This window comes from Equus przewalskii, chromosome 7 (genome assembly GCF_037783145.1).
Source record: "Equus przewalskii isolate Varuska chromosome 7, EquPr2, whole genome shotgun sequence".
Lineage (NCBI taxonomy): Eukaryota > Metazoa > Chordata > Mammalia > Perissodactyla > Equidae > Equus > Equus przewalskii.
In genome coordinates, this window is record NC_091837.1 from 6,999,931 (window position 1) to 7,012,949 (window position 13,019).

Consider the following 13,019-nt stretch of genomic DNA (forward strand, 5'->3'; position numbering starts at 1 on the left):
TCCACCAGCTGAGGAATGGATAAACAAAATGTGGTACATCCATACGATGGAATATTATCCAGTCATAAAAAAGGAATGATGTACTGATATCTGCTACAATACAGATGAACCTTGAAAACATTAACTGAAAGAAGCGAGTCACAATAGACCATATATTGCATGATTCCCTTTATATGAAATGTACAGAATAGGGAACCCTGTAGACACATAAAGTAGATTAGTGGCTACTGAGGGCTGGGGGAGGGAGGAAGGCAGAATGACTGTTACTGGTTGTAGGATTTTGGAATCTTTTTGGAATGATGAAAATGTTCTGGAATTAGGCAGTGGTGATGGTTACACAACTGTGAACATACTTAAAAACCATTAAATTGTACACTTTAAATGGATGAATTGTATGGTATGTGAAATTATATCTCAATAAAGCTGTCACAAAAGAAAAAAGGTCAGGTGGTGCTGTACTTGTCTGTAGGCTTGATTGCGGCTTAAGGCTCTGCTTCCAAGTGGCTCACTCATAGGGCTGTTGACAGGAGGCCTCAGTTCCTCACCACATGGGCCTCTTCACAGGGCTGACTAAGTGTCCTCATGCCGTGTCAACTGGCTTCCCCAGACCAAATGATCAGAGACAGAGCAAGGAGGAAGCCACAATGCCTTTCAGGACTTAGTCTCAGAAGTTATGTCACTTCCACCATATTTTATTTGTTGGAAACAAGTGACTAAGCACGAGTCTAAGTGACTCGTACTGAAGGGGAGGGGGAGTAGGCGCCATCATTGGAAGGGAGGAGAACCCAAGACTTTGTGCATATCTTTAGACCACCACAGCTTCTTTTTTTTTAAAGAGAGATTTTATTTTTCCTTTTCCTCCCAAAGTCCCCCCAGTACATAGTTGTGTATTTTTTTTTTTTTTTGAGGAAAATTGCCCTGAGCTAACTACTGCCAATCCTCCTCTTTTTGCTGAGGAAGACTGGCCCTGAGCTAACATCTGTGCCCGTCTTCCTCTGCTTTATACATGGGATGCCTACCACAGCGTGGCTTTTTACCAAGCCTTGCTATGTCCGCACCCCAGATCCGAACCGGCGAATCCCGGGCCGCTGAGAAGCAGAACGTGCGCACTTAACCGCTGTGCCACTGGGCTGGCCCCATAGTTGTGTATTTTCAGTTGTGGATCCTTCTGGTTGTGGCATGTGGGATGCCGCCTCAGCATGTCTTGATGAGCAGTGCCATGTCCGTGCCCAGGATTCGAACCGGTGAAACCTTGGGCCGCCGAAGCAGAGCGTGCAAACTTAACCACTCGGCCACAGGACTGGCCCCCACCACAGCTTCTAATGTTGCTCAATTAGGTAGAATGGTTTCTGTAGTCTCCCTGACTCCCCATCTCTCCGTCTCTCTTCTATTCCTAGTTTAATAAGCTATCGAATTGAATCTAATGGGTCTCTTCCTATCTACTGATACGTCTAGTTTTAGACACATTTGGGTCTCGTTGTTTACTCCCTTAGACCTGCGGCTGAGCTTAGTTTATGCTAGGTGTGCTAGGGCTGAACTCCTACCTAGAAATCTTATGAGGATGGTCTTGCACCCACAGATTCCTATTCCTTAGCCCTGGGATCTCTTGGATGAAGACTGCCTCCTGGGCTTCCTCTCCAGGTCCCAGGTTCCATCTGCCCCATTGGGTTTCCTGTCCCAGTCTGCAGTGGGGGCTGTCCCAGTCAAATGGGGGGCGGGGAGTAAATTCCCAGGTGTGGCAGCCATCAGTTGCAGCACCTTCAGCCTCTGCAGCACTGGAGTGGATGCCACTGTCTTTCTGGGCAGCCTCCAGCTAATGACTGGGCACAGCTGGGGCACTAGAGCCTGGCCATTTCTGCCCAGCTGGGGCTCTTCTATGGGCAATCTGCACCTGAGCTCCCTGTTGGCTGACTGAGACTTTCACAGAGCAGCACTGCGATGTGAGGCTTTTCTCACCCAGCCCTCCTTCCCTTCTCCTCTGTCCCCATACATGTCAGATCTGCAATGGAATCCAAAGGCTTTCCCTGCCCAATCCTGCTTCCTCTCCTTTTATCTTTCACAGGCATTTCCTCCAATAAATCTCTTGCACTTCTAACTCCATCTTGGTGGTGGCGGCTTTCTAGGGGACCCAACTGATACGCAGGCCCTGGTTCCTCCGGCTGCCAGATCCCTTACCCCTGGGGATGAGTTCCCTCTCCATCCCCCATCTTGTGCATGCTCTCTCCTCTCCTCCCTCTGTCCAGGGCCTTACACAGTGCCTGGCACATAGTAGACACTCAGTAACTGTTTTTGAATGAACACAGAATGTTCTGGAGCTAGGCACTGCCTGCACCATTCTCCTGGCACAGAGAGCTTCAGAGAGCCCTCTGGGTGGGACCAGGAAGGCTATCCCCAAAGAGCAGAGGGAGGGGACCCTCTGGGCAGTGGGAGGAAGGCCGTGAGGGAGGCTTTGGGGGAGCCAAGAGTCTCCCAGGGCCAGAGGAGGCACTCTCCACGTTGCCGGCACATTAGGTTCTTATCGTTCCCCGGGATGGAAATCAAGAGAGACAACAAACGGGAGTAGAAAAGTAAAAGTTGATTAGCTTGTGCACAGGAGAGGCACAAGGGAGTTGGTGTGGAAAGGAAAGGGTCAGGTGACCAGCTCGTTAGGTAAGAGGATTGTGGGGCTTTTATTAGGCAAAAGCTGGGGAGGAGTGACTTGTCATGGCCTGTAGCGGTGGGGTTGTGCTTGTGCCTGTGTTGTCATGTAGCATGCTACTGCATGTGATGCATGTGTCATTAGCATGCTAGATTTCCACCCCTGGGTGTGATGCTTACTATGCTAATGGGGCTAGGGTCACCTGCAGTGGACGTCTGGGTGCTAGGGCACATGGGTAAACCCAGGGAGGTCTGGAGGCTGCAGAATGTGGATCTTGGTGGGCTCTATCTGATTCTCCTAGCTTGCCAATTGGTTAGGGGCCTTATCTTGTTAGGCCAGGGGCCTTGCAGATGGCCCTGTCTCTTCCTGTCTCACCTACATGCCAGGGGAAGTCTGACCTGGCTTCTTTCCTGTTCTGTTGTATGACTCCCCACAAGTCACTTCTCTTTTGGGGCCTCAATGGGATGAGCAGCCCTACCCTGCCTGTCTCCTTAGGGAGGGGCAGGGGTTGTAAGCATGAAATGAGGTCATGGCTGGGAAAATGTGAACAGGAAAGGGCGAGGTACACAGGTCTTGGGCCTGGGGTCAGGGTGTGGAGGAGAGCAGAGAGGTAGGAAGAGAAACGCATGAGGAGAGGAACAAAGAAAAAAGAATGAGAGATAGAGAAAGAGGGAATGAATGAGAGGGAGAAGAGGAAAGGAGGAGAGAAACCAAAAAACACAAAGAGACAGAAAGACAGAGGAAAACTGAGAGAGAGGGAGAGAAAAGGAAGAGAAATTAAGAGAGAAATGGGAAAAAGAGGGAAGGAGAGAGTGGGAAGAGAGCACAGAGAGAAACCCATAGAGATGGAAAGGCAGAAAAAACGAGACAGAGAAATAGGGAGGGAGGTAGGCAGAGAGAGATTGAGAGAGAGAGAGTAAAACAGAGGGAAGGGCAGTGAAAAACTGTAGAGAGAGACAGAGAAAGAAATGGGGCAAGAAAATAAAATGAAGAGTTAGAGTCAGAGAGAGAGAGGGAGGGATGGAAGACGATGAGGATCAAGGCTGCCCCAGGGCGAGAAGGCCAAGGTGTCCTGCCCTACGTATCCATCTGTGTCATCCTCCTGGAAGCTTAGGACATCCTGACCTGACTCGTATCCAAAGTTATAGGACCACCCAATAACCAGACCCCCACCTGCACTGATACCACTTTAATGACTTTTTTTACATAATCTTTCCTTTGTCTTATAAGAAATAACTCACATACCTATGCCTTATAAGTTTAACCCTAACCCTCAACCCATTGCAGCTCTTCACTGCCCAAGAGTCTTGTACTCATGCTATTCCACGCTATTCTCTGAATAAAGGAGCACCACTGCCAGACCTTGAGAGTCCAAGAAATCTTTCTTTCGACTCCTCGACTCACCAGGTCCTCATCATTTCTTCTGGTGGCCCATATGGGGATCTTGCTTCATTGGCTTGTGAGCTTAAGTTCTGGTAAGTGCACTTTTCTTCCTTGTGCCTTCCTCTTTTTCAAGGATGGATCTAAATTCACTTCTCTTTCTGGAACCTTCTCGGACAGCTGTATGAATCCAGGTTTGCTGCCCATGGCTACTCTATGGGGCAAATCATGGCATTCAGCCTGAAAAGAATCAGTACCTTAAGCCTGAGGGTGATGAAGAATGAATTAATCCATTCCTTCCTAATCCTATCTCTAATATATAAATTTTACATGGGCAGTGGTTGACCACTTAAGTCATTAGGACGGTCACCAATCTCCAAGACTCCTGTGGCAGGTTTCTTTTCCTAAGGCTGGATTGGTATCCCTCCCTATGGCTCCTGACCACACTCCAAACCACGGGAAAATCCCAAGTGGGCCTCTGGTTCAAGGAAAGTACCAAACTCTAACCTTTGGTTTAGTATGGGAACACATTCTTGGGAGAACCGCTCCAGGACACAATTGGATAGAAGTCCCCTGGACCGGTGGAAAATTCTTCTCTGTTTATCTCTATTCTTTTCTCTCTGGGATCATTCACCAGGCACCTATTACTGCCAGGCATAGTAGGGAAGATATACAAGGGATGCAATGCAGGGGGAAGCCCCCATCACCCCTTCCTACAGGAACCCCACAGGAGGAACAACGGGTAGGATGCTGCCCTAGGTTCAGGAGCGATTTTCAAGGTAATGGACCCTTTTCTTTCATCTCTCTTAGAGTTACAGAGGCCATTTTGGTCTCCTTTTGAGCTTTTCCACTGAGAAACAAAGAAATCTTTAAAGAGTCAAAGGCTCCACCCCTTGGAGCCCCCACTTTGGTTTCTGGGCCTGATCACTCCAGTGACCTCAAGTGGGGTGCCCTCTCTTGGCGGTTGAGTTGTTGAGTATTTTAGTCACCTACTGAGTCGGTTATGAGGATAGGAGACCTGTGATTCATTCTGTGAACAGTCCTGCTGGGGTTGTGTGTCCCAGCATGGAACTGTTGTGTAACTCTTACCTTGATAACCATTGGGGAGAGGCCATGAGGGCAAGGCCTGATCTCTTCCTTTCTTTGTCTGTTTCATTCATCACCTCCTCTGTTGTCACCAAGTCAAGGTTAAGTTCAGGCTGGACCTGAGCAGAACCTGGACTTTCTGTAAGTTTGAAAACTTGAAAAGCTTTGGCCAGGGACTTAACTCTCAACCCTGGCACTGGGAGACCCAGTCCCCAGCCAGCTCCAGGCCTTTGCCTCCTGCATCCCTGGCTTGCCTTGTGCTGGCTCAGGGACTAGATGCCCAGGCGGGGTGGGACTTGACTAAATCTTATAACTATGTTGACACCTGCAGTCGGGCTCTGCACCCTTTCTCCAGCCACAGTCAGTTAGACACTGGCTTTACCACCGTGGGGAATGCCCCAAGCATCCCCAGAGACTCACCTCTTGGGTGCATTTTAATTAATTGGAAACACTTTCAATTGGATGGGTTATGCCCCAGAAACTCCATCTGGGAGAAAACTTGAGGGGTTTCTCTGTGCCTTTGTGATATAGTTAAACAGGCAGATCAACCCATAATGTCATTTGAGTTAAAACCTAGTTCCTGAGAAACCAAGAGCAACTGTCCTTGGAAAATCCTTGTAAGACTGGAAAAGCAGCTGTAGAGGCAGTTCAGGTTCCACCCACTTCCCTTATCTCAAAGAGCATGCAAATCCTCTGGGGACTATCTAGCCCATCACTGATTTCTAAGACCGAGGGAAAAAAAGGGAAAAAGGAAAAAATGGCCATAATTGTGCCCTTGCCAAAAAATCTAGCATCTTGAGTGTCTTCTCCACAAGTATTGGTAAAAAGGCTTAAAACAAAATTTGTATTCATAATTAGGGAGCTTTATATTACTGTACCTGATTCATGGCAGTAATTTTAAAACAACAGTAGTGGAGATTCTGTGTATGTGTGTTCATGTATGTTATATGTGTGTGGTATTTTGCCTCTGAATGGTATGACCAAAACTAAGCGCTCTGTTTAATTGCCTTAAAGTAAGCGCTTACATAAATTCTAAATGTAGTAGAAATTAACCCAATGTCTTTCAAGTTAACATGATAATCAGTTAACCCTTGGTAAATGAAAGCTTGTTTTAAGTTTGTTGGTTTGATTGAAATAGGCATGTTGTCAGAGTTGTCGGTATTTGGATATGATGCAGGCATGCAACTTGGGTTGACTAGTCAAATAAGCTCACGTTGTCAGAAATTCATCAGCAAAATAATAACTTTAAATGATGGCTAATTTTGTCTAATGTCTCATGAAGTTTTCGTGGGTAATATGAACATAATTGTTGGAAACAAATAATTTAGATAGATGAAAATGGGTAAGAGTCTGTGGGTACAATAACTGTTTTATGGTCTGTATACTTGGGGGAAAAAAATAGCTTCCAAATTCTTTTTGGTAACAATCTTGAATTTTGCCAAGTTAAGTTAAATGATAAAAATCTGTTGAGTATCTGGGCCATTTTTGGATAGAATGGAACACCAAAACATTATTGCTGAACACGTCTAGGTTATCTGCTTTTGGCTTCTTATTGCAGAGAGGCTAAAGGATGTTTGAGTCTATTAGTAAACATAACTGTGTTTTACTACTGTGAAGTAGCATGTTTCTAGAAATTATGAAAAGTGTTTAGGATGCTGATATAAAAGACAGTTCATAATTGCTTAGTTTTTCAGTTTTTAATAGGTCTGTTAAGGGTCAAAAATTTTAGGGGCCAGCCTGGTGGCACAGTGGTTAAGTTTGCGCGTTCCGCTTCGGCGGCCCGGGGTTCGCCGGTTTGGATCCCAGGTGCGGACAAGGCACCGCTTGGCACACCATGCTGTGGAAGGCGTCCCACATAGAAAGTAGAGGAAGATGGGCACGGATGTTAGCTCAGGGCCAGTCTTCCTCAGCAAAAAGAGGAGGATTGACAGTAGATGTTAGCTCAGGGCTAATCTTCCTCAAAAAAAATTTTTTTTAAATTAATATATGTAGTTAAAGCTATTGGAAATTAATAAGGAAAACAGCTCTGTATACAAGGAAATTAAAATGTATGTTTTCAGTAAAGAAGGTATAAAGAATGGAAGTGTTCTTGTTTGTTGGGTTAAGAAAGATAAATCTGTCCTAAAGTACTAGAAGGGGATAGAGCAAGCATGGGACAAATTCTGAATGTAAAAAGAAAGTTGTAGAAGGTTTTTTTTAAAAAAAGATTTTATTTTTCCTTTTTCTCCCCAAACTCCCTGGTACAGAGTTGCGTATTTTCAGTTGTGGGTCCTTCTAGTTGTGGCATGTGGGATGCCGCCTCAGCATGGCTTGATGAGTGGTGCCATGTCAGCACCCAGGATCAGAACCGGCAAAACCCTGGGCCTCTGCAGCGGAGCACACGAACTTAACCACTCGGCCATGGGGCTGGCCCCAGAAGGTTTGTGAAAGAAATTCAAAAAGGAGTTTTATGCTGGTCAATTAGACTAAGATTAAAGTAAGTCCAATTAAGTAAATGAGTTTTAATGTTAAAATAAGCTGGTGCAAAAATTAAAATTGGGTTTTCTCTCAAAGGATAATTTTCTTGAACTTTTGGCCTGCTCTAAGTCTAGCTAAAAGACAGACAATCTATGTTTTGCTAAAATAACTTCCTGTGTTCAGAAGGACTGAGGTCTCTGAAGATTTTTTTGACTGTTTCTGTTGTCACTTTGAATAGATACCCGAGCATTGTTTTGCAGTGAGCATTGTTTCCTATATGAAGAAGTGTTTTAAAATCTTTTGATATTTTTGACAAGCTTCTCAGTCAAAAAAAAATTCAAATCCTGGGGTCGGCCCCGTGGCTGAGTGATTAAGTTCACGTGCTCCGCTTCAGCAGCCCGGGATTTTGTTGGTTCAGATCCCGGGTGCAGACATGGCACCGCTCATCAGGCCGTGCTGAGGTGGCATCCCACATAGCACAACCAGAGGCACTCACAACTAGAACATACAACTATGTACTGGGGGGCTTTGGAGAGAGGGAAAAAAAATTCAAATCCTGAATGAAGGCTTTCTTTTGACCTGGTAGAAGGAAGAAAATATCTATGAGGATTTTTTCAGAGAGCCCCTGAGACTTCTCAAAGAAATTTGCTCTCTCTTCCTCTAAGAAGAAGATACTAAACTTATTAGACTTATTTGGTCTGTTAAATTACATGGGAAGCATTGTCAAATAAGTGATGATAAACTTTCTTAGGTGGTATTACATGGGTGAATGTCATTGATATAAATGTTTTAAAATTATATAGCATTCCTAAAATTCTGATCTGTCCTGTTGTCTGCCATAATTCTAGTTATTATCTTGATGTTGCAAAAGTAGCCAACTTTATTTGTTAATTGCCCTTTTGAGTCTTGTGTCATTTGCAGATAGTTGCTGTTTTACTCTGATGCATTTTGCTTTCGCATATGTTTCGTCTTCAGAGAAATCCCTGGAAAGGATTCTAACACAGGATTCCAGAATACAGGTTTCTGATAAACTTTCAGATTGTAAAACTGAACTGGGTAAGAAATTACAGAAATCTACAGAGAAACTGATGACCTCATAAAACTGCTAACAGAAGATTAAGATCAAGAATCTATTATACAGGTCTGTATGAACCGATGAGGATGGTCATAATTTTTATGACTTTTTTTTTAAAGATTTTATTTGTTTTTTTCTCCCCAAAGTCCCCAGTACATAGTTGTATATTCTTCGTTGTGGGTCCTTCTAGTTGTGGCATGTGGGACGCTGCCTCAGCGTGGTTTGATGAGCAGTGCCGTGTCCACGCCCAGGATTCGAACCAACGAAACACTGGGCCGCCTGCAGGGGAGCGCGTGAACTTAACCACTCGGCCACGGGGCCAGCCCCTAATTTTTATGACTTTTGTTTGAAATATTATTGAGGGGCCAGTGCCATGGCCAAGTAGTTAAGTTCGAGCGCTCCAGTTCAGTGGCCCAGGGTTTCACTGGTTCGAATCCTGGGCATGGATATGGCACCGCTCATCAGGCCATGCTGAGGCGGCATCCCACATGCCACAACTAGAGGGACCCACAACTAAAAATACACAACTATGTACCGGGGGCCTTTGGGGAGAAAAAGGAAAAAGAAACCCAATTTGCTTGGGACTGACTGGGCTAGACGGCCCAGCATATGTTGGTTAGCCCCTAACGGCACTCAGTGGCTATGTGGCTCCAACTTATGGCCTTGGCTGCCACCTGGATGGATTGGACGATGCACCCTAGGCTTCATCTGGATGCAAGGTAGAACTACATTTACTATATCTCCTCCTGCTAACCTACCCAACATATAACAATGCTGGACCTGTTCTGTCTTCTACTAGTACGATCACCTTGCCTCAATTTCCCTTCCCCAATTAGGAATCAAAAGTGTAATCTGGCACATGGAAGCCCTAAACTAATTTCCTATCTGATGAGTTACCAAATTAAATCTATGTCTGACCCTACCTTATCCCTAAATGATTGGTTGGACTCCTGGTCAGGTACAGGTCTCTGGACTACTATCAAAGCTTTATTCATTGGTTTAATCATATTGCTAGTATTTCTTATTATAATTTGTTGTCTGTTTCGTTGTTTGTCTTCCACATGTCAACAAAATTTTGCCTCCTGGACCACTTCTCATCGAATGATTCTCTCATCTCCAGAGGATCTGTACACCTTGTCAGCCTAGGACTCCGAGGGTGCAAACTTCTGGTCCGCTGAACTTCCTGCCTGTACCCTTATGGCCTCATTTATTTTATTTTATTTATTTTACTTTATTTTATTTTTAATTTATTAATTTAATTTAATTTATTATTTTTTTTGAGGAAGATTAGCCCTGAACTAACATCTACTGCCAATCCTCCCTTTTTTTCCTTTTTTTTGCTGAGGAAGACTGGCCCTGAGCTAACATCCGTGCCCCTCTTCCTCTACTTTACATGTGGGACGCCTACCACAGCATGGTTTGACAAGCAGTGCCATGTCCGCACCAGGGATCTGAACTGGTGAACCCCAGGCCGCTGAAGCAGAACGTGCGAACTTAATGACTGTGCCACTGGGCTGGCCCCTTTGGCCCCATTTAGGGACAGCTCTATGACCTTGTACAGCCAGAAGTAGTTATAGAAGATTGACCATCATCCATATCCCCAAAAGATTTCGAGGCCAAATGGGTTCTGGGGGGATTTTATGATGTGGATCAAGACTGCCCCAGGGAGAGAAGCCCAAGGCGTCCTGACCAACATACCGATCTATATCATCCTCTGGGAAGCATAAGACGTCCTGACCTGATTCGACCTGATTCATATCCAAAGTTATAGGACCACCCAATAACCAGACCCCCACCTGCACTGATACCATTTTAATGACTTTTTTACATGATCTTTCCTTTGTCTTATAAAGAAATAACTCGCATACCTATGCCTCATAAGTTTAGCCCTAACCCTCAACCCATTGCAGCTCTTCACTGCCCGTGGGTCCCGTCCCCATGCTATTCTCTGAATAAAAGAGCACTGCTACCAGACCTTGAGAGTCCAAGAAATCTTTCTTTCAACTCCTCAACTCACCAAGCCTGCATCAGAAGAGACAGGAAGAAATTATGAGAATCAGAGTCAGAGAGGGAAAGAGACCAGGAGACAGAGGGAAGAGACAGAAGCCAAAAGGAGGCAAGAGTGATGGGGCTGATGGAGGGAGACACAGATAGACAATTAGACAGGGTGGGAGAGGGAATGCTTTCTCCCAGGGACCTCCACCCCTCCTCCCCACTGGCACCCACTGTGCACCCTGCCCAGCCCCAGACGGGTGGGGACCAGAGGAGAGCCTCAGCCCCTCTTCTGTCTGCAGGGCCCAGATGGTCCTGTCCTGTCCTACTGGTTTGGCTCCTGCCATCCTCCCTCCAAGACCTCTGAGGGCCACCCGGTGGGAGGCAGGGCTCCAGAGTCTGCCTTATAGGCTGGCTGACGTGGCCACTGGGTGAAATCTGAAAGGAACTCAGTGACACTCTCTTTAGAGGCCTGCACAGGCCCCAGCCTGCCTTCCTTTGTGGCCCAGACAGGACAAGAGCTCAAAGGTCAACTGCACTGTACCTCTCACTGTACCAGCCCAGAAAGGGGCAGGTCACACTGTCAGGCAATGGTCTAGCCAGGACGAGCTATCGCAGATGCTGCAGTCTGAAGACTTTGGGACTTGCTTTCTCCTGGGTAAACTGCTTCCTGCCCAGGGATGTCTTGAACCTTTAGTGACAATGTTTTGGACGCCAGACACTGTGCCAAGAGTCTTGCCCAATGACAAGAGATTTTAACAGTGAGCTATATGGAGTAACTTTTCAGGTTCAGAACTGATTTGGCTTGAACTAAAAGGCCTAATTTATGGCCTGTCAAACATACATTGTACATCTGCTTTAACCATTACAGTGAAGAATGCACTCTCTTAAAATAAGAATGCATACTTCCCCTCATACGCCATATTGGCAAGCTGGATTAGTCCCTTTCTTGACATCAAGGTCATGTTGACCTGCTAATTTGCAACTAAATATTTCTTAGATACTTTGAAGAAAATGTATCCTGGGTGTGTTTAACGTATGTTCTTTGTTCCAAAAAGATGTAAGACTGTACCAAAAACTATGCTTCTCCAGAACACTTTCTAAGGTCTTCCCGGGTTATAATTCTCACTCTGGCTCAAGTAAGACTCACCTTATTTCTCTTCTCTATAGAATAGTTATTGGTTATTTTACATTGACACCAACATCCTGTGACATGACTGCCATGATTATGCCCATTATACAGATGAGAAAACTGAGGCTCAGAGAAGTTAAGACGTCTAAGCATGAGGTCACACAGTACTGGGACCCAAGATAGGTCTGTCTGACCTTGAAAGTTGGGTTCCTGCCGTGGCATCTCCCACCTCCCCGCATTCTGGGCAGGGAAGGGCTCTGTACTATGGAAGAGGGAGGGGCAGAGGTTAGTGGTCTTTCCTACAACTGGGGAAAGTTATCAGAATGATGGTCTCCAAATATCAGAATTCTTCTGAGAGAGACCCATTTGTGTTCAGTTGCGTCCCTGCCTTTGGGGATCCCAGGTCTCCCTACTCTTCCTGCCCCTACTTGCTCTACTCCACACCCACTTTCCCAACCTCTAGAGAGAAAGAGTTCGGCTCCCAGGTTACCCCACCCTCTCTTTCTCTTCTCTTCGTTATCCCCAGCTGCGACCTCTTGGGCCACAGGCCCAGGCTGATTCTGAAGCCACAGAGATGGGCCTGCACACGCTGCAGCGCCCTTCTCCCTCCTCTGCAGAGTGGGCCCCCCTTCTCCAGCTTTGCCTCACGGGGGCTCATCCTCCTGGAAGAGACTCGGATGGAGATTTCGGAGGGTCGTGAGGGAGCGGTAGGCTGGCGGGCAGATGGACAGACAGACAGAGTCACTGTTCTGGCCAGCTCTGACCTCCTAGCAAAGTCCCCCAAGAGCTGCACTCCCAGCCTCTAACATCTCCCCAGCTGAGGCATGAGTGTCACCGGAGGTTTCTCACGCTCGCTGACCCTTGATTTCTTCATCTGCACCATGGGCGGCTTCCCAGGATGGCTGGAAGCTGAACGATACATCGACTTTGACACACAGAAATGTGCTGAGTGCAGCCCCTCCCTGATGGAGAGACCACCCCTGTCTCTTGGAGGAACACATGATGCCTGCTGTGCCCCCCAGGTGTCTATAGTCCAGGGATGGAGGTGGCCTGCTCTGGCTGTGTCTCCACCATCTATCACACCAGGAGGGTTGCTGCTATGCTTGGAGTCCCAGGAAGTGGAGCGCCCTGCAGCACTGTCCCCTGCATATGCTGAAAGCCTTTTTAAGAAGCAGGACTCAGGGGCCAGCCCAGTGGTGCAGCGGCTAAGTTCACACGTTCCGCTTTGGCGGCCCAGGATTCACTGGTTCAGATCCCGG